Raw genomic sequence first — 21321 nt, forward strand, 5'->3', positions numbered from 1 at the left:
TGCGCCATAGCTTCTGCACCCTTAGTATTCTTTCACTATTCCTGGTATGTCATTTACTGTGTTTTGGAAAAAGCAACAGCAACAATAACAAATCATCACTTGGCATCATGACTGCAAGCATGATGAAGAACAGGGCAAGAGAATACCTCGCAGTCCCGGAACAGATCTCCAGCACCTTCAGCTCATAGGGCAAGCAACAGCCACCTTCTAATATGCGTTCATTTCACAGATATAATGAAGAGCAGAAAGACGGCAAACCTCTGTTTTCATTCCTAAATAAGACTATTTTCTGAAATTATATGCCCCCTGCCTCCTCTTCAGCACAGCATGCCGTACCAGCGTGGTCTGCTGGGCGTAATGCCTCTCCAGCTGCTTGCCCCAACATGGTTCTCCCTCCCTTCTCAGCCCCAGCCACTGGCCTCCTGGCCAAGCACCACATGCCCATCTGGAATAAGAAATGTAAAGAAGAGGGCAGAGCTAGTCCATGCAGATAATGCATTTATTTCGCGAAAGAAGCTGAGCGAAGCGCAAGTATACGTATTAAGGACAACACCTTCTGACGTTTCATCTACTGACATCAAAGTATCTTAAAGCTTACACCCTGGCCAAGTTTGCCTGTTTTTTTCATTGGGACAGAAAAAAATTTCTCCAAAAAAATTACAAATCTCCACTCCAAAGCATATAGTCTACAGAACTGTTAAAAAAGGACAAAATACAGTTTTAACCAGTCTCATTCACAAGAACAGCTAGAAATTTTCCACTGAAAAATACAGAACAAATACTTATTAATTCAGCTTTATAGGTAGACACCTACCACGAAAACTTGGTAAAGATGGAAGCAACTGAAAAATCAGATTTTGAGATCATATTGAGATCAATCAGCATAAGTTATAGATATTATACTAACAGTTTAGCTTAAAATATAACCTTCTCCAACTGTTTGCCCCTTTTATGTGGGTTGTCAGCTTTACAGGCCACAATTTTTAATGCATTGAGTTTTATTTTTATATATATGTATATGTTTCTACATGTTTATATACCTTATATATAAATAGGTTTCTATGTTTTATATATATAAAAGACTACAGCCAAAATTTTATTTAAATATTAATAAATCAGGCTTTGGGGAGGGGGGATAGGGAAGACAATGTTTTATAATTTAAGTAGATGAAGTGTGAAAGAATAAAGCATCCATTTTGGAAAAATGGGCATTTGATGAAAAACTTTTCAATTAAATGTGAAATATACTAAAAATATACTGCAAAGACAACTCTGGTACTTTGGCATCATATTTGTTGCTGAACTGTTCATTTATGGACTACTAGCACAAGTTTGAATACAAATGTAATGTGTAAATTACACAGCCCCAATTCAAGATGTCTGTGAACTAAAAATAATAAACTAATTCAAGTCTCATATGAAGAGCCAGATGTTTATCATGCTGGGGAACTGGGGATTTCATACGATGACATTTTCCACCTTCCCTTTTGGGTTGCCTTAGAAGGAGACTCGGGCTATTAATGTGTGTAGTAAGCAAACACCTGATCACATTACAGAGCACAGATTAGTAAACCAGAAGATCTATTGTGATCTGACAATCTTACTACAGGCAATAAAACTAAATTAATTTTTTAATTAGTCTTTGAAGTAGTGCTTTTCTTCATAGAAAGACATCTGATCTTGATTAAAAATTGCTGTGAAATCCACTCCCATATATGGTAATGTAATGTTCTGCTGTTATCCTTCCTATGAAAACTTGCACCTTTAGTTTTGAATTAAATTTATCTAGATTTTCTGCCCCTGGATCTGCTTATAGATTTGTTTGCTTAACTTATGGGCCTGCTATTGCAGAAATGTTCATTGTGTAGGAACACAGAGGCAGGCGAAGGTCATCTCTTCCAACTTGAGCCTTGTCTTTTCGAAGGGAAGCACACCCAGGTTCTCAGCTCTTTCAGCTCTTTTCTGATTCTTTAATCAAAAGATCTGACTTGGAGCAGTTCCATTTTATGAACCCAACTTGTGCGTGCCAGCCAACTAAATAATTACTGTAGCTTAATACAGAAATGATACAACATCCTGACTACTGCAATACATCTTTCCTCTGCTCTATGCTTTCTGTTTACACAACCACATCTGTATTAGTCCTTTTCACCAGGATTATTTGGGAACCCCTGGATTCAGCTGATTATTCACCACCACCCTTCCAACAGCCACCTTTGTTAGCTTCCAGATGTAGGACTCCATGTTTGACTGTATTCAAATGCACATTTTGCTAGCTTGCTACCACTTGTCAAGTGATCCATATAGCTCGGTAGCAGTTGCTTGTTCTCTTCACTGTTCATCATTTCAAACACTTCTGTATCATTTGCAGATTTTTTTCATATACAAAATTCTATTTCGTATCAGAAATATCAAAAGGCATATGACCAAATAAGTCACTGTTTTCTGCTAAACCAGCTGCTCAATGATTCCCCATGTAGAACACATTAATTGGCCAGTGTTAATGTAGCAGGTATGTATCATTTTGAGTTTGCCTTGTTCTAATTTCTTAAAAACCTGTGCAACACCAACTCAAACTGTATGGTCCACAGGGCCATCTAAAAATTTATCCAGAATGAATGGCAGTCATGGTTCTAATTATACCTTGAATCCCTGCAGTATCCAAATCCTCATCATTTGCTCTCTCTGTATATGTATTTCACTGTGCAGAACAACTGGAAGAAACATGGGAAAAATGTGATAGCAAACGTGATTTTTTTTTTGTTGTTTTGTTTTTTTAAAGACTAGAGTTAGGGAGCTGTTTTAGGAGAGGAAAGTCCTGATTCCTCCCTTTTGTTCCCATGTCTGTTTCTGTTTTCTTTTTCAATGGCTCTGGATTAAAAGAACAAAACAAAAAATATTTTTGAAAACGCATAAGGGAACATTGTACTGTCCTTGCACAGCTGCTGCTAGGGAGAGGAAGGAGCTGGACAGCAACCTCTGCACTTAGTCACCTAAAGTTTATCTGAGCTCTGTTTCTGGAACATATCGTATGCTAGCATATTACATGAAAACTACTAATTGTTCCTCCAGATAAAAAACAGAGATGATCTTGTCAAAACTATATTGGCTAGCATTAATTATATTGCTCTGTTTTAATTCCTGGTTAATCAAGTCCTTGGTCAGCCTTTTCAAGATTTTATCTAAGGCTGGAGTCAGGCTGTTAAGTCTAGACTAAGCAGCTCATCCTGCCCAAGACAATATTAAACTTCTTCCAAGTATATCTAAATTTTCCACATGTGACGGGGGGGGGGGGGGGGGGGGTGTGGAATAAAAAAAGAAAAATCAACATTATCGGTACAGATAGCTCTGCAGATGATCCCATGAAGTTATGGACAGAAGCTGGCAAACTAACCCAGTATGCCTAACTGCTCTGCTGTTTCATAGCCTGCTGATCTAGTACAGGAAAGGCAAGGGTTTCATCATCAGTTCATGATACCAAAACATAGTTTGGGGTTTTTTTTAAACCAAAATACAAGAGAAATACATTCCTCATTTTCTATATTGTTAATTTCTACGTTACAGTTTTCTCCTTGGGTTGCTTTGCTTTTTCTTTTGTTACTTTCTACAACCACAAGCTTCTGATTTACATTAGTCTTCTCCTCCCCCCCCCCTTGTTTTGTTAAACACCATTCCCAAATTTCCTCAATTCTTTTCATAATATTGAAGGTTTTTAAACCATCATTTTTCATCTGCAGCATGTTGGTTTGTTGTGGTGTTTGTTTAAAGCAATTTTTTTTCAAATCATGTGGCTTATCATTTGTGTATTTCACACTTTCTACAGTGTAAAACACACAAACACACACAAATTTATATGCACCTAGCTTTAGATATGTACTTCCCCCGAGCCCCACCCCCAACTGGTTCAGACTTGATCATGCCTTGAAACTTGCAACACCTTTTTTTAGTTGTATTCAATCTTTCTTTATTTCACACAATGGGATGTAATGCCTTTTTTTCCAGAGTAGCATGCAAAACCTCTTCCATAAGGAAGTGGCCATCTCTATATTGAGAACGCCCAAAGTTATGGTACTACCAGAGGGAGTCTTAGTATACACTCCTCAGCTTGAAATCTCCCACGATATCCTGCTCTTCTCCTCATCTCTTGGAGGGTCAACCGTTCTCATCTGTAGCGTGACTTTAGCAGATCTTCATCTTACGCTCTGTCATAAACATTTAAAATCATTTCCCTCAGGGTTGTCTGAAAAATCACAGATAATTAATGACACCATTTCTGACAAAGTCAGATGTCCTCAATACACTTAGGTCTGTTTCAGTTTTCCAATCATAAATCTGCATGTGAAGTGTGGTTTTTTGTTGGTGTTAGTGTTTTGGGGGTTTTGTTCTTTTGTTTGTTTTTTTTAAAGATCTCCTTATGGAGGCAAATTTTCCTCAGAGTAGATTTTTGGGTCAAACATTATTATATTTTCAGTCACATTTTTCACACAAAAATATTCACCGAATTTGCAGTACTGCTCTTCCTTAGGACACTACCTTCCAATTTCCCTACACCAAGGGGTGAACCTTAAAAGCCTCCTTTCACCAAGGAACTGAAAAAGAATGAGACAAAATCTGTAATGGTCATGTTTTTTCCAACTACCATAGCTTCCCCACCTAAAAGAGTATCAGCCAATAATCTAAAAAAGAAAAGAAAAAAAAGAAAAAAGAAAAGAAAAAAACCCCAATCTTATGAAGTGCTTTTTGATCTTTGGAATTTTTTTTGTGTTATATAAATTGTTCGCTTTTCTAACACAGGAAAAAAACTAATCAGTGTTTGTATACATACTTTTTTTCTTCTTTGCTATATATTTATAACCTGGATTGGATGTCCATATACTGGAAACAGCAGTCCAAAAAATCCACAATGATTTCCCAAGAGATGCCTGAACTTGATCCTTGGCTCATTTCCATCTAGCTGCCTTTTGGGGAAGAAAGTTCACTTCACCACCATCTTCATTTTATTGGAATGGAAAGTGAACCAAATGGAAGCAGGAAGATTCCAACCACAACACAAAGAAAAAAAAATCTTCTTCAAATGAGAAGCAGAAAGTGGCAAAACTGGGGACTACTCCAGTTTTTTGCAGCACAAGTTAATCACAGCTGTACTCAAATTAGTGCAGCTCCAGAACTGCCATCTGCATACCAGCACGCAGGGCACGAGAGCTCTATCACTTCGCTCAAATTAAAGGCCAGCATTGCTAAAGCTCTCCAAAATAATTTTACTTTGTTTTCAAAGACACATTAAATCCCTAAATTTTGTCAACATTCTCTGTGGAATGTGGTCATAATTCCATAAAACGTGGCTGGTTTGGTTTGCTGATAGCATCGGTTAGGAATAAAAGCGCTTTGGCTTGGAATGGCTGGCACCCTGCATCTCTACTCACCGACTCCAGTGTATCTTACCCACCCCAGTCTGCTTCCTTCATTACTCCTTATGTGCATAAAGAGCTGCCACGCATAACCAGGGCATTATTAAATTAGTATCATAATCTGTCTCTGACCCACATAGCTTAAAAAAACCAAACCAAAAACCCAACTTTATTTTCCTTATTAATAAAGTGAATAAAACAGCAAAGCAGGACAATGAAATAATCTCAGTCCACAGAGATAAACAACAGGAGCCATACTGATCCCTTTCATTACCTAAGCAGAGCGGAGGAACAAGAAAAAATGAAGCTATGTTTTCCAAGTAGAAAAAAACTAATTTAAAAAAGATGTTTTATTGTAGCAGTTCTAAGACATTTTATACAATTTTAATTTTATTAAAATTTTAATAAAATTATAACTAAAAGCAATAAACATCAGTTTATCACTTTTGCATTTCTGACTGACATAAGAAATGCTTTAAATTAAAACCTTTCCAAGGCAGTGACAATGTTAGAAACGGCTGTCGGATAGTTCTAAGATTTGCCAAAGAGGCTTAATCCCGTCACACAATAAATGAGTTTCTGAATTAACAGGAAAGACAACACATTTGCAGGCAAAGAAAACTCCACTTCTTCCCAATTATCTAAACAAACAGATAACATTACAACTATGAAGCAGTAGTCTTCTGGGAAAAAGAAAACAAACTCCTCATTAAAAAATGCCCTTTGCTAAGCACTTCTACATACGTCGGAAAAGTGACCAGCCTACTGATGCCATTATGCAACCCTTATGTACACATACATGTTGATTTTCATATACAGTGAAGAGTGATAAGATATAATCAACGATCTAATTGGTGTCAAGACTCCAATAAGAAAAGTAAGAAAATAAGAAAAGTCTTATACGTGTTCCCAAACAGAGAAAATCAAGACATCAAGTCACTCTGCAAAACAACAGGGATATGAAAGATTTAGATTAGCCTAGCTTCATATACCATCTCTGTGATGACAGACTGATGCTTCCCAGAAAGCTAAAGCATCTTTCCCCTACAATTGCACCTAAATATTTTTTCCACTATTGTACGTGGAAAGAAAACCTCTCTGATCTGACACCTTGACACGAGTTACTTGAAACGTCTTATAAACAAAAAAACCTACCCCATTTATATGGAGGATTATACCCAAATAAGAGCTGTTTCAATCATCCTACAGAATGGCTTTTAAAGAGTCTACAAAATAACATTAACAAATAAATGAATTTGCAAGCCTGTTCTGAATTAACTTTTGTTCTCAATCAACTTTAGTCCATCATCTCAGACTAAGCTTTGACTTTACTAATGACAATGTAATGTATCTTGAATGCACCTTTGAAATCTAAAGTAAAATTAATTTATCAGTTAATTCAACATGCACACAACGAACAGCTGACTTCCAATAGCCACCTTGTTTAATGCACATTGCTTAAAGTAAAGCTATTTGTAAAATAATATGTGCTTGCTAAACATAGTCATTCAACAAGCACTGTGACTAAAAAAGCTTACGTTCCTACAGGTTTGTGCTGTGTGGTTGATTGACTTTGTAAAGCCCTTCCCACGCCCGAGACATTTATGAAATCACCCTAACCTATGCCAACTCCTTTGGGTCTAACGCCTTTTCTTCCTCAGTTCAGGTACTAATAAAGTCTCTCTCCTTTACTTGACTTTCTGTTGTTATAAATGTCTTTGAGACATTTATTCCTCCTCCCTTTGAGATATTTGCCAATATTTATTGAAAAGTGCTAATAATTCAAAACTAACAAGTGATGAAACTCTAAGGAAAGCAGACAGCCTAATCATAATCCTTGCTTTTAATGCAAAACAAGTTTAAACATTGAACTTCTGAGTTTTAAATGGTCATTAAATCCTTTCTAAGAGAAGGGTATCTTGGTATATAGGGAAAGCATAGCACCTTTCATCACATTTGTGTTGTACTACCCACAACTCTCAAAAACTGGTGAGAGCAGAGAAACTGCACTGAATCACAGAAAGCCTGAAATTCTGGAAGCGCACAGTTAAGGCGCTACCTTGCCTGGAAATTAAGAGTGTTGTTGGATCTGTTACCTGTTTTGACCTAATTAACTCCTTACTAAAACTCTAGCAAAGACAAAGCAATTGTTCTTCAAAAAGTGCTAAACCTCACACATTAATGCTTAAGCTTCCCCCTAGGCTTTAACTCAATTAACTAGAAGTGTTAATTAGATCGAGCTAGGTAAATCAATCAGGATCGCACCTTTAAAGCCTGGACTAGACAAGGCCTAACCCTAATATATATTGAATGAATAGATTTATTACCATGCTTATTAGCATAACTGCCTAGCAAACATCCCACTAGGCTTGTAAGCATCAACACCTATAAGATGCAATAATATAAACAGATTAAAGGTTTATTGTAACAAAGAAAAGTAGTGACACGCTGGGCTAAGTGAATACATGCCAGTTAAACTCAGCATACACTCTTCCTTTAATTGGATACAGGCTACCATCTTCCAGCGTTATTTAAACAATAAAGGTCTAGCTCTAATAGCTCTAGATGAAACCTTCAGCAAGATATTATCTGTAACTGGGTTTGGTTCTGAACTCGCGATGACAATTCTGTAGTGGATGTAAGGTCCCTGCGGCCAGCACGAACGCAGTCCTGGTGTACGGTATTACACCCACAGCGCCTTGCATTCATTGTAAAATAGTCTAGCTTTTTACTGAGGGATAATCTATGCTGTACAGTTACCACAAATAATGGCAAAGGAGAATACATATGACAGGGTTAGAGTAGGCACAGAAAACTGAGGTTTAACTGACAAACAATAGCCTACTCGCACTGTACCAACACGAGTTCCCTCACTCCAGACTACGCAAGACTTTAAGACTAATTCTAACTGAGAAAAAAAGGGCAGCTCATTACTCCTCGGACACGTTAGCAAGTGAGTAGTTCTAGAGAGGGGAAGAGTAGGTGCCATGCAGGCATAACCTATATTTTCTTTTTACTATGGCTTCAGGTGCAAAGATCTCAGAACAGCAGGATATAAGAGCATCCAGTGTACGGGCTACTTCGGAGATTATTACAAGAGGGATTTATTAACTTCATATTTCTATTTTTAAAAAAAGCTAGATAGAACAATTCCAGATTACTTTCTGCACCAGGAGTTCTCCAGCTTTTTGAAACTGAGCAGTTTTATTTGAGGTTATCACACAACTGGGAAATCTTGCTGCCCAAAACTTTGAGTAGATTAAAATGCCGTGGTTTTTCTAGAGCTATCTTGCTAGAAACAGCCCTTACATTCATACCCCATGAAGATGTTAAGCATGTGCCAAGTCTCCTATTTTAGGCTCATCTTCCATCCATCTCGCTTATAACAGCAAAGTTTTCAAAGTTTGAATCAATCCAAAGCATTGATTATATATTAAAAATGTCATGCTAAAATACTAATTAAATTATTGAACAATTATTCAATTATTGCCCCTTAACTTTTCCAAAATAATGTAGATTATTTAAAAAAAAAAAAGGCAAGATCCCAATTTCAGTCTCTCTCAACCAGCACTACCACATTTCAGAGTTTGAACCCAGGACTAAATGCAATAACCACAATACACAGAGCTTAACAAATGCATACTTTAATAGTTTTCTATTTTTTCCTCCTCATCCAACGAGTAGTCCAAATACACGATAGATTTTATAGAAGGAGGATTTTCGATGGACTATGGTAAAATTCTGTCCTACATTTTAGAACAATCGGTATATATAATAATTTTCCTTCACATTTGCTTCAGCATTGCACACATTAAACAGAAAAGACACAGCAGTATTCTAGCCAAAAAAAGAAGTATTTCTACAGACTGGCTTTCTCTTAGGAGAGTTAAGGCAAGATACCCATTGTATGCATGTAGCTTCTCATGAATGATGTAACCAACAGCAGAATTCCAGTCTTATCAGAGACTTGAATGCTTTCCTGAAGACAATGTACTCAGTTTGTCTTACTACTGAATCTTTCTTGCCTTGGCAAGTCATGAAACTTTGGCTCCAACATCATGAATGCCTAGATGTGATTTGATAATATTTGAAAATAGCCAGATTTTCTAACATTGGCCATAACTTCACGATTCTTATTCATGAAGCAAAAAAATAAAACGAGATTAAAAGTAATGCAAAAAAGTGGAAAACAAAACCTTTAAAAAGGCACTGTATTCACCACCTTGTTATTTCTTCACAGATTTAATATCATTCTAGAAAACTTAAGAGATGCTAGATATGCATCTCTCATTCTATTAGCAGGAGGCACCTATTTGTAACTCCAAGTTACAATCTTAAGCCTAGCAGAGTTTTGGGGTTGGGACAAGGGGGTGTTGGTATTTTGGTTTGTTTTGTTTTTTAATATATGGGTCTACAATGTCAAAAAAACAAACCAAAACACGATCCTCTCCAACCCCAAATAAACAAACTCAAAAACAAGATCCTGAAACAGTAACCATTTTCCACGCCTGCCTACAGCAGAAATAGCCCACCCTTATATCCTCCTTCTCTTCAACATACAGAAATTGTGGTTGCAGCTTAAAAATGCTTTAGCCAACTGAAAACAAAAGCAGCATTCTGCTGTATTTTTAATGTGCCCATATCTTTATGGCCTAACGTTGCTTGCAACCTTTACAAGTCAACTGTTTATAGCAGATGGGAAACCAACACAGTATTCAATAGAAGGCAAAAAATTGTTTTTAAGGCAGTAAATTGAAGAAAGCATTACTCTACTGAATCACAATTATGTTAGCAAGCACTTTCTAAAGATCATATCAAAGAGAACTAAAAGACTTAAAACCTGAATAAACAAATACAGACAAGACTAGAAGGATGGGCATCTTGCCATTTTGTAGAACAATTAGGAATATTAATTTTCCAATCTACTTCCAAAAATCTAACTGTCATTCTAACTTTTCCAGTTCTTATCTGTGATTAATTCACCCTTTCGACATTTGTAGCCTTCTCACTAAATAATAAGTCTACTTAACTAATTTAATGTTGTTATATATTTTATAGGAGAAAAAGGTTGAGTTAGGATACTGAGAGTTTCACTCCCTCCGCAGGTGAATGTAACTGGGAGAGCTGTAAATCCTAGGATTTACTATCCCAAAAGTAGAGTACTATCCCAAAAGTAGAAAACAAGTACACATTTCTGGTCTGTTCTCAGTTCTCTGCAGGACAATTCCTTACCTCCAGGAAGGCCAGAGAGGATAGGCACGTTACAAGGGGATGCCATTGCTCATCACTACTCCTTAGTACATTCTCTTTATATTTCAGTCTTCATGAAAACTAAAATCACCAGGCTTTCTCAATAACAAGTTAATCCTGCTAAAACTAGATTACTTTTTCTTGTGAAGAAACGAGGAACACACAAGAGGCATCCCATGGAACTGACTGTACACACACCATAACAACAATAATCTGTTCAGGCATGTTTGAAAATCTATAGGCTTTGATCTTTCCGTTTACATTTTTGCACCAAAGGACATGGCTTAGAACACGGAAGTGACAGACAACTTCCATAGACACTTTTTCTTTTGGACAGAGAATGAGTAATCTAGGATAAGTCTTCCATAAACATCCAGCATACTACGCAGGTATTTAATTTAGGAAGACAAGTCAACATCACTTCAGTAAAATCATCTTGCTTTTCATTAAACATAGCCAAAATTAAATTTCTAAGAAACACAAGGATCCTAATATTTCAGTTAAATTAATCGCAAATACAGAAATCTTTCTCTAGTCTCCAATGCCAATTCTGCCCCACCCACACTTCATTGAAAACTTAGAAAAACAAGCCGAACAGGCAACAAAGTCTCACAGCAAGAACATTTGAGCTTGGTATACATTAACTGCACTTTATGGCAAACATTCTGTTATGTAAACATTTATGAATAATTTCTTTGTATTTAAATTAAAAAATGCAAATGGAAATATAAGGCTGCATACCACAAAGGTTGTTTTAATTAGTATAATGAAATTAATTCATGTTAAATATCAGCCCATTTAACGAACCAGAACCCGTGTGTCCAATAGATTTTGAATAAAAATGCCATCAGACAGTACTGGTGACAGAAGCCAGATGCCCATACCAAACACCCTAAGAAATATAGAGAAGTCTTATTACAAAAAGATATTTATTTGTTTTAGAAGTAGTATTTTTGCATGGGTGGAAGTAAAGTAGCAGTACAGCAAGTGAACAAATTAATCTGAAAAGCAAAAACTACACACATGTATTATTAGCTATGTTACATACCAAGTTGTTCCAGCAAGACCTTGCCATTTAGGACATAATATTTTCATACTCCAGCCACAGAGATCCCAGAGGCTCAACCCATGTTTCCTGATTTCTACAACAAAGAGTGTCATTAGCTACCAGCATCATCAGGAATGCAGTACTACAGTAACCATACTTAAAGGAACCTTTCATCTAGTTTGAGAAAAACAAAAGTATGGTGAGACTGGTATGACAAGTTAATCAACTTTTAAGCTATTAACCATTAGCTTCAAACAAGACAGCTCAACTAGTAAGCATACAGTCTTACATGTACAGAACCTGTGCTGAACTCAAGTTAATACAAGTATTAAATGTTCAGTTTAGTCTGCTTATTCTGATTCTTGACTTCAGTTTAGTCTGCTTATTCTAATTCTCTACTTCCTTTTGTTTTCATTTGATTCGATATATCAAGTAATGCATAATTTTAAAAGATTTAGCTTCTAAACCAAAGTCTCAAAGGAGGTTTTCCTTGCTACACAACTCTACCACTAGATTCTTACTAAGAACATGGATTCAAAATTTATTTTACTAATATGCTGCTGCTCAAGAAATCTGTGATATTGGGTTGGGGTTATGACTTTTCTAGGTCTTATTTTTTTCTGCAAGTTGTGTTTAACTATTGATTTTAATAAAGCATTAAAATGTTCTTCTTTACTTAGACTCAGTTGACTCTTACAACTCCTGGTAATCTTATGACTTTTAATTCCTTACATTCCTGTATGTAATTTTGCTATGCCACAGCCCGTCTAGCTGCAATGGGAGCCAAGACCTCTATATACAGACCCTCCGACAATGCCTCTTATCGTTACATCCTTTGCCTTCTTAATATGTTCTACTAAAACAATACTACTGCTTATATTTTCACTTTAGCTTGTCCTTACATCAATTTTTTCATAAGGTATATACCTAGAACAATGTGTACAGATGAGGAACACATTGATATAAACAAATAAAGTCCCTTAAGCTTCTCACGTAAAACACACAAAAACTGTACAGAATTTTAAAAAAATCATGGGGCGGGGGGGAACAAACATGCAAGCTGCTGAAAAATAACTTTCCCGCTTCACCTAACTGCATGCGACATAAGCGGGAGGATTCAAGAAACGTCTTTCAGCAACTCCACAGTCAACTTGCCTGGAACAAACCTCCACTTTCAACTCCGCTCAGACAACTAACACTTCTTGTTACGTACCCGGGCTGGCTGTGGTACTGCCATCGATTTCTTGACAACACGTGTGCACTGAGCTTCTAGAGATCACAGGTTAAATATTAGAGATAATCCTGTTGCAGTTATCTGTAATCTGTTCACATAAATGTTGATTATATTGGCCAGGCTGGTGGAATAAAACCACTTGCTATTCCACTGCGTGACTGCAGAGCCTTGTGTGCAGTTCAGCTAAAAAAAAAAAAGCAATGAAGGTGGTATTGCTGGCAAAGAACTCCATTTTCTTTACCCGCAATTCCTTCTGTATTTTGTTTACCAGTAGCGTTGATATGAATGGCTACATCTGTGAAGTCCACAGCCTTTAGGAATATTAACTACTTAAACAAAAGCTTTTCAGAAGGTAGGATTTATTACAAACATTTGTATCTCCACTTATTTAACTTCAGAGAAACATAAAAGAAAAAAATTACCTGAAGGATAATGTATCTGAACTATCATTTTCAGAAATCCTGATTTTTTTTAAAAATATACTTTTAAGTGAGAACTGGAAAACTACTCAGTCTTCAACAGCACTCTTCTCATCACATTGCTTTTCATTAACTGTTTGATTCTTAGATGTCTGAACAGCAGCTCCAGAAGTCAAGCTACAGTTAGTCACTGAAGGTGCTTGCTAGATGAGATTAAGACGGTTCCAGTCATATCCTGGTTAAATCTACATACACCAAACAAATTAATTTTCATTACAAAGTTGTCAACCGTGTTTGCCTTTTACAATTTTAATAAATCTTTTGGTTTTCAGTATGGATACATAGGGAAGCAACACATTCAAAATTGCAGCATGTCTGCCAGTTCTCCCTAACAAATTTTGACCCAATTGGCCAGTGTCCATCAAGGGAGAAGAGCATCCCAGATATTTGAGAAGTTTAATGAAAATCGGGAGCTGGCAACTCAGACATCCTCAAACTCCTTTTTTTTTTTTTTTAAGCAAATATTTCGGTTGTTCTCAAAGACCCTATTTAGAATTAAAGCCTCACAGTTCTGCGAGCCGCACAAACATAAGGTGACAGCTTCTGTCTTGCAAGGTTTACTAGGAAAGTTAATGGCACCCTGCAGGGGTTTCCCATTATCCTCAAGACTGCTGTTTGCAGGGTAGTAAGAATCTGGTTAGAATTTCTGTAGATTTGGAAAATACTATAATCTTCTAGTACACATCATAATAATTCTTTGTCCAACAGTTAAGTACATAATACACAGGCACTAGAATGAATACATCTAACTACCAACAAATGCATTATGCCTAAAAACTTCAGAAACCATGATACGCAAACTCCTGTAATTTTAAGACTTGCTTTTAAAAGAATAAAATTTCTAGTAATTTCAGGACATTTGTTTGCCAAAGTTGAATTTGGCCCAGGGTGAGCCAGGCCACTGAGATGAAAACGCCAGGCATACCCAAAAACATCAAATCACAAGTATCTTTTCAACACAGTTTCAGTGTCAAACAGCAACAATGAAAAAAGAAATAAAACAAAGACCTCTTGAGGTCAATGGGACACTTCAAATAACACTGCTATGTACTTTCTAATGAGACTTGTTAGTTACCCTTATACTGCAACTGCCTAACTCCTTTCATCATAAAGGATCTTGAAACCTTTTCAAGCAGAAGTGCCTACACCTCAATGGTTTACAGTACACCTTTGATATTCAGCAGAGGAAATCCCCGTGGGCTATATAACTGTTTTCATTTTGTCCCATGAAATTCCATTCACTTTTGGATGATGTATAAGCTGTTAAAGTCCAAATTTTTCTCCTCTCTTGCATTCCTGCAGAATTTTTGGCAGCATACTATAGTCATAACCGGTGGTTATAAAGCTGGGCTCACTTCACCACCAAAGCAGCAATGGAATTGCTAGAATCACTTTAACTGGTCAGCAGAAAACTCCTTCCTGCTGTGTCCTCTCAATTTACCTTCCAAAAGTCACCATGCAGGTCAGAAGAACCCTCACCTCCAACCATGACACAGTGATCCTAAAAAAACAGATTCAGCACGCAGCTACAGCAGCCACTATTCCACAGGGGGTAACAAAGAGAATAATCTTCTTAAGTCTTGGACAAGGGAAAAGACTGCATGACCAGTCATGACCAGAATTTTTCTTGCTCATACAACAACTTAAAACCTAAATCGAACTATCCATCCTACCTACTGATGGCAGACAATTTTGTAGTTCAGTTGAATACTCTAAGACATCAGTGCTGCAGTTCAAAATTACAACCTTATTGTTTCCCACTAATTAAACTCAGGAATGTTCTTGCACAAATTATTAGAGACTGTAATTTAGGTTACACACTCAAGACTTTGAAACATGGGAAATAGTAGCTTGACAGTCATCAGTGCTGCTTTGGATATTCTACAGCGTCATGCAAATGCGTTATGATTGAGGTTTTTACTTATGTAATATCATTCTTTCATTAACTTTATCTCCTTTACTGTGAAGAAAAACAATATACAAATGTCTGAAAGGCAAATGAGTACAGCAACCAAATACAAGTAGACTAGGACCCTCCCATTGTAGCAACTTCCAGATGAAGAACATACTCTCATTCACATACTCTCAATTCATTGCCACAGGAAGATTTCTTCTCGTAATATCTTCCTCAAGATGCCAAATATTTTTTCAGTATTAATAAGAAAAAAGCAGCTTTGGTCTAGGGAACCTTGAACTCTGAATTCCCTTTTGCTTTGTTTTTTCCCCTCCTGCTTCAGAATAGAGAAGCGCAGAACAAAGGTCTATGCTACAAGAGAGTTCACAAATGACGGTACCACCAGAGCAGAATCCAAACTACATCCCCCCCAACCTCAAAAGGAAGGACTTACATAGCTTCAACACACTTTGAATTAAGAACCATTGCTAATTTTATTTAGTGACCCTAGTTCTTGGACTGGGGGGGGTGGAGGGCGGAAATCAATTGACAATTGTCCCCCTTTTAAGCTCTCCATGTCATTCATGATCTTACCAACCTCTATCCTATCCTTTCTGGCCATAGGACAGACAACTATTTCTTCTCCATTTTCAGACCCAAAAGAACTGCTGATTACAGAGTGAAATAAGAGGGGTATATGGTGGGAATTAGCCACAGCCCTCATCTGCAGCTGCAGGTTTCAACTGATCCTACCTCAAGACAGCTCAGAGCTGCAGATGTTACCCAACCGGAGAGATAATCTCAAAGAGATACTGCCTGAAATTTTCTTTTTGTTGCTTCAAATTGCATGGAGCTACCCCTGTCATCCTATCTTCATGCCCAAACTGGGGAAATTTACACCGGAACCACTGTGACACTATTGCAGAATGGCTGAGGTTGGAAGGGACCTCTGGAGACCATCTAGTCCAAACCCCTGCCCAAAGCATGGTCAGCTAGAACAGGCTGCACAGGAACATGTCCAAATGGGTCTTGAATATCTCCAAGGATGGAGACTCCAGAACCTCTCTGGGCAACCTCTCAAGGCAACGACCAAAGTCTATGTAGTTTTTCATTTATGATAAGCCCATCCCAACCCTATATTTGGGCATTCCTGCCCTGCTGCACTTCGGAACATGAAAGATTCATCCAACGTTGGGATTATACATGCCTCAAAGCCACTTGAAAAACAGACTTTCCTGAGCACAGTCACCAGACTCTCCAAGCAAAACTTCTTCCCAACTTTATTTATATTCACATAACCTATCTACAGGCTAGAGCTCAGTGGCTCTGTATGCTTTGATTAAAATGTTCAAAGAATTGTTTACACCTTTTAAAGAAAAACTGATAACTGCTATCTGCCCTTCTATGCAATTCTAGAAGGGAGACAGAGACCTGCTGCAGTTCATAGTATGCACATTAATGAGAATAGCTGAACAAGACCTGAGTAGCTCAGTAGCTCACTTCACTTGTGGAACATCAAAGAAAATGGAGATCTTCCCATATGATATCCATGATATCTCAACAAGAATTTCCAGAAAGCTTGAGGAAGTCCTGGCTACAGCAATCAGACACACAGCCTCAGCAAACAAGATGATGGAATCTTCCTAGACCTTTCAAAGATGACTGATTTTGCTTTGGATGGAACTGACCAAGAAGCCAAGGAGAAAGGCTGATCATTTTGCAAGGCAACCTAATTCAGTCCTGTGTTCCATCAGCACTTCTTATGCAGTAACAGAGGAAAAGCAGGAAGACTTCTCAAAGTAAAGAAACTTTAACAAGGAGATTTCTTCAAGGGATGCCTAAGTGAAGGAAGAAATCCACTAAGAGGAAAAAGCAGCTCTTTTTTATTGTTATAGAGACTTGAGATACATGGAGAATAAGACTACCTTGGCGGAAGATTTCAGATCTGCATCGGACACCAAGCAGTCTTGGCAGAAGAAAACATCTTTACCAAGAAGTACCAGTATGTCAACATTAACATCGCAAAAACAGCCATAATTTGATTCACTTAAAGATGAAGGATGCAGTACTGACTCCAAGGTACGTAATCCTCCAGCCTTAACAACCTCACAGAATGGACATAATTTTGACACAGGAGGTGTCCCTGCTTAGAGAAACCCTCATTAAATCTCTTATCCCCCTGTTTAGCCAGCTCTGTGAAATCAAATAATGCTGGGCCACACCTGGGAATCTTTGATCTCTCCTGCTTCAGGGAGGAGTAACCGCCAGCCCAGACAGATGGATGAAGTGGGTCAGAGCATTTCTTCATGGCATGAAGTTTCTTGCAATCAACAGATCTCCTGTCTCCTGGAGCTGGCTCTTGCAGCCAGAACATGTTAGAGAGCCAACTTCAAAGCAGGAGTCTGCTACTGAGACAGCATCTCACAGTCACACCAGCTCTTCATGAGTTTTTCCATTAAGAATCATTTTAGACAGGTATCACAGACTTCTCAGAAAGCCTCACAGACTTCCCACAAAGTCTCCTTTGAGAGTTTAGAAGAGAGGAGGAGTGGAATGCTAGAAAACAGGCCCTCTGAAGGACTATCATACAGCAAGAGGCATTTCAAAGGCCAAACACTTTGGTTTTAACTACCCTGCTTCTTTAGGGCTGCCCCAAGGCCACCAACAAGACCGGACCTGCTCGCTCTGGTGATAATGAGATACAAAAATCAAGTGCAGTCAGAGAGCATCCCCCAACACACACACAATCTCAAGCACCTTGGCAGCCTAGCACTTGGTTGGCATAGCAAGACATAGGGCCTGGGCAGCTCACAAGACAGCGGTGCACTAGAAAAGGGGAGCCTGCAGGGCAAAGTGTATGTATGGACATTCTCAGGCTACGCACCTACCGATTGCCATCAAACACAGACCTTGGTACCAAGAAACAAAAATAAAACCCAATGATTTATGCCTTACATCATGGTAAAAACCAAGGAGCTTAACTAGAACTTCCCTAGCAACTCCTAATTACCTTCAGGTAAAGAAGAGAGCACAGCTATCTGTGACAGAGAGACAGCTGATGCTGCTTCCTCTGCTGTATCTTCGTTGGAAGGCAAAGCACATACACCAGCCCTGGGCAGCAGTGCACATCTGGTATTCTGGACATACAGCTACCGTGGGCAATCTGGGCACGCACCTTGTGTGCCAGGTTTCAACTCAATGTGAACACAATGAAGTAATTACGTAACAAGAAATCGCCTTTAAAAATCAAAGCCGAAAGCCACTAGGTTTGAGAGGTCTGCCAATGTCACAGAAACAGCACTATGGTTAGACTGAAAAACACCTCTTTAATTCATTGCTGCTATTTTCAAGTATTTACAGTCTTCTCAATGAAATACGTGTAAGAAACCATCAACCAAAACCTGAAAGCTTTCAGTATAAAAGCAACTCAGATTTCATTCAACCCCTTTTCAGCGTGAACATGAGAATAAACTTAACCATATTAACTTTTTTCAGTTACTGTTTGCAATTCTGCAATTGTACTTCGATAAAATCAAGTTGATAAGTCCATAATAATCAGTTACAAAAGAGGGCTTGCTCACATTTCATAAAGACTGAATCAAAGAAAAAAATTTTAGCAAGTTTAATTTCCAGCTCAGGAGATACCCCTATTTAACAAAGCATATGTTACTCAGTTACGTGTTATGTAAATGTTTTCTTTAAAAAAGAGCATGTATTTAATCGCTGTTCTGAAAATCAGGGCCCATGAAAAGTCCGCATGTGGAAATATATTTATTGTTATTTTTAAATGATTCCGCATGTACAGTTACTCAAGTGTAAAAACTTACATTTTCCAATACAGCAGATCAAATATGAAAAAGCTGGAAAAATGCAGTAATAGTGGAAGATTTATCTAAGAAGAAAATCATGACAGTCAGTGTTATGATTTTTACAGTACTAACACTATTAAAACACATGTTCATGCTGTGCCCAAAAGAGTTATACTATAGGCTTACAAATAAATATTAAAAAGCAGCAGTTTCCAAATGGTGGTCCAAAAGGCCATGATCGGCACATGGTCCTATTTAGAGTATTTTCCCTGTAAGTCTCTATTAGAAGTGCACGGTGGTCTTGAATATATTGGAGGAGAGCTGTTCCATTGCTAAAAAAATTCTGGAAAACCCTGGCTCAGTTTAAGTTAAAAAAAGAAACAAGCATGTTTAAGAAGTCAAACGGTTAACCTTTCCTTTCATACCTGTTCAATACCCATTAGGGGTTCTACAGAAACAGTACCTCAGTCAAAACTAGTAATTATTTAATAGTGTTTTCAAACATATCCAAGCTATTTCAGCAAATTGGTGTCTTTGGAGCTATGTTCCTTATTTATAGTCCGAAAGGCTGAGGCTGCTCATACTAATCAATTATATAACCCTTTTTCACATCTGAAAAGCAAATATAAACTCTCAGGGTTTTTCAAGACCTGAAGGCCCTCTCATTAATTAGCTTTCTAAGCCAATTAGAAGATGTTTTTTGAACTTCACTCAGACAATGTTTTGTTTAAATAACTGCTTAGGAAACACCATTCTATTCAATATTTAAATGTATAGTTTCAACAACTCACTGGAATTCTATAGCAGAATTTACTATCCTTGGCAAACAAGTCAGGAGCATCGTTTTGTTCCTTAAGTCATCCTTAAAATCTACACCGAAGTGAGAATGTAAAGTAAGATATTTGTCAGAAATGGACTGGCTTGTACTTACCAAAAGTCAAACTTGAGAGACGAGGGCAGGAACCAAGCAGTAAGTTATCCCTTAGCTTGAGCCAAGCCCAAGAACAGGGGCAATTTCTGCCCACTGCAGAAATTGAGGAAATACCTAAATCTGTACTGTAACATGTATTTTTTAACTAACCTGGCACGCCAGCCTTTCAGGTAGACACAACACTCATTTGAATGTGGCATGGATCTATATATACCCTATAGCGTGCAGTGGACCACAATTTTATGTATGGCTGACAAATAAACCCATGTTAAAGGGTCCATCTTCAGAAACAGTATAACAAAACCACCCAAAATACAACATGCTCCACTAGTATTTCACATTCAAAACCTATCAACAGCTAAAGCCAACTCAGTCACACATAAGGCAAGACTGTTGCAAAGATACTTGCAGAGCTACAAGGAGAGAAAAGGATGCTGTTCGTATAGTCTCACCCACCTCCAGATGGGCTTAAGAGATTTCAAATTGCTAACAATTTCACTTTTATTATTGTTATTAACCTTACTATGGCCTCATAATAACTACATCCTGGCAATAATATATTGCTCCAGAATTGAGCTTCTAGTCTTCCTGATACCTACCAAGTTTACTTTTTACTTTGTCCACCTGATAAAAAGCCAATGCATTTTGCCAAGACACACACATAAGATTGGCAATAAGTAGGTATGTACATTCCAGACTGTACTTTGTACAGAATAGTCAGATTTACATTATACTGTCAAAATCTGATTTTTCTTCCTAACTCAGTTGTATTTTAAGATAACTTTTTTGCTGTTTATAACTTGATTGGCATTTATGTAGTTGTACTACATATAAAATGCTGCTGCTACCAACCGCCCGGTATGGCAAACATGACGAACTATTATACTAAAGAAGAGGCAAAACCTTTGCACATGTGCATAGTCTACCCAGAAACAAAACCACGAAATAAGAATAAAACTGTATTTTTTTTTTCCTAACAAGTTTCAGAAAGTGTTTATTTAAGGTTAAATGATTATTTTCTTCCTGTAATAGCAACTTTTTCAATGTTGGTTAAAATGTTTGCTGTTGTAATCTCTACAGGTTGCTAAACACTTTCAGGGTACAAAGTCACAAGTTCTATGGAATGCTGCGCCGTGTACTCTGTCACCGCCAGCACAACTTCCCTGGGTAACACATACATCGTACAAGCACCAGCTATAACTGGAGAGTTAGATGCCTGTGCTTTTAAGTTTTGTTAACAACAGAACATACAGCAGGTTCCACTTCAC

The 21321-nt window shown here is 37.6% G+C and overlaps 1 protein-coding gene across 6 annotated transcripts in view; it reads right to left on the reverse strand.

The window, feature by feature from the left end:
- Positions 1–21321, reverse strand: part of NCOA2 (nuclear receptor coactivator 2) — a 197534-nt gene that overhangs the window by 141899 nt on the left and 34314 nt on the right. Inside the window, exon 1 of one of the 6 annotated variants that reach the window (XM_075494789.1) lies at positions 11707–11785. The exons of the other annotated variants lie outside the window; for them this stretch is intronic. The gene's annotated coding sequence lies outside the window, so the exon portion shown is untranslated. Of the gene's footprint in view, positions 1–11706; positions 11786–21321 lie in introns of those variants that run through there. 6 annotated transcript variants of the gene reach the window in all.

Source organism: Mycteria americana, chromosome 2, assembly GCF_035582795.1.
Source record: "Mycteria americana isolate JAX WOST 10 ecotype Jacksonville Zoo and Gardens chromosome 2, USCA_MyAme_1.0, whole genome shotgun sequence".
NCBI lineage: Eukaryota > Metazoa > Chordata > Aves > Ciconiiformes > Ciconiidae > Mycteria > Mycteria americana.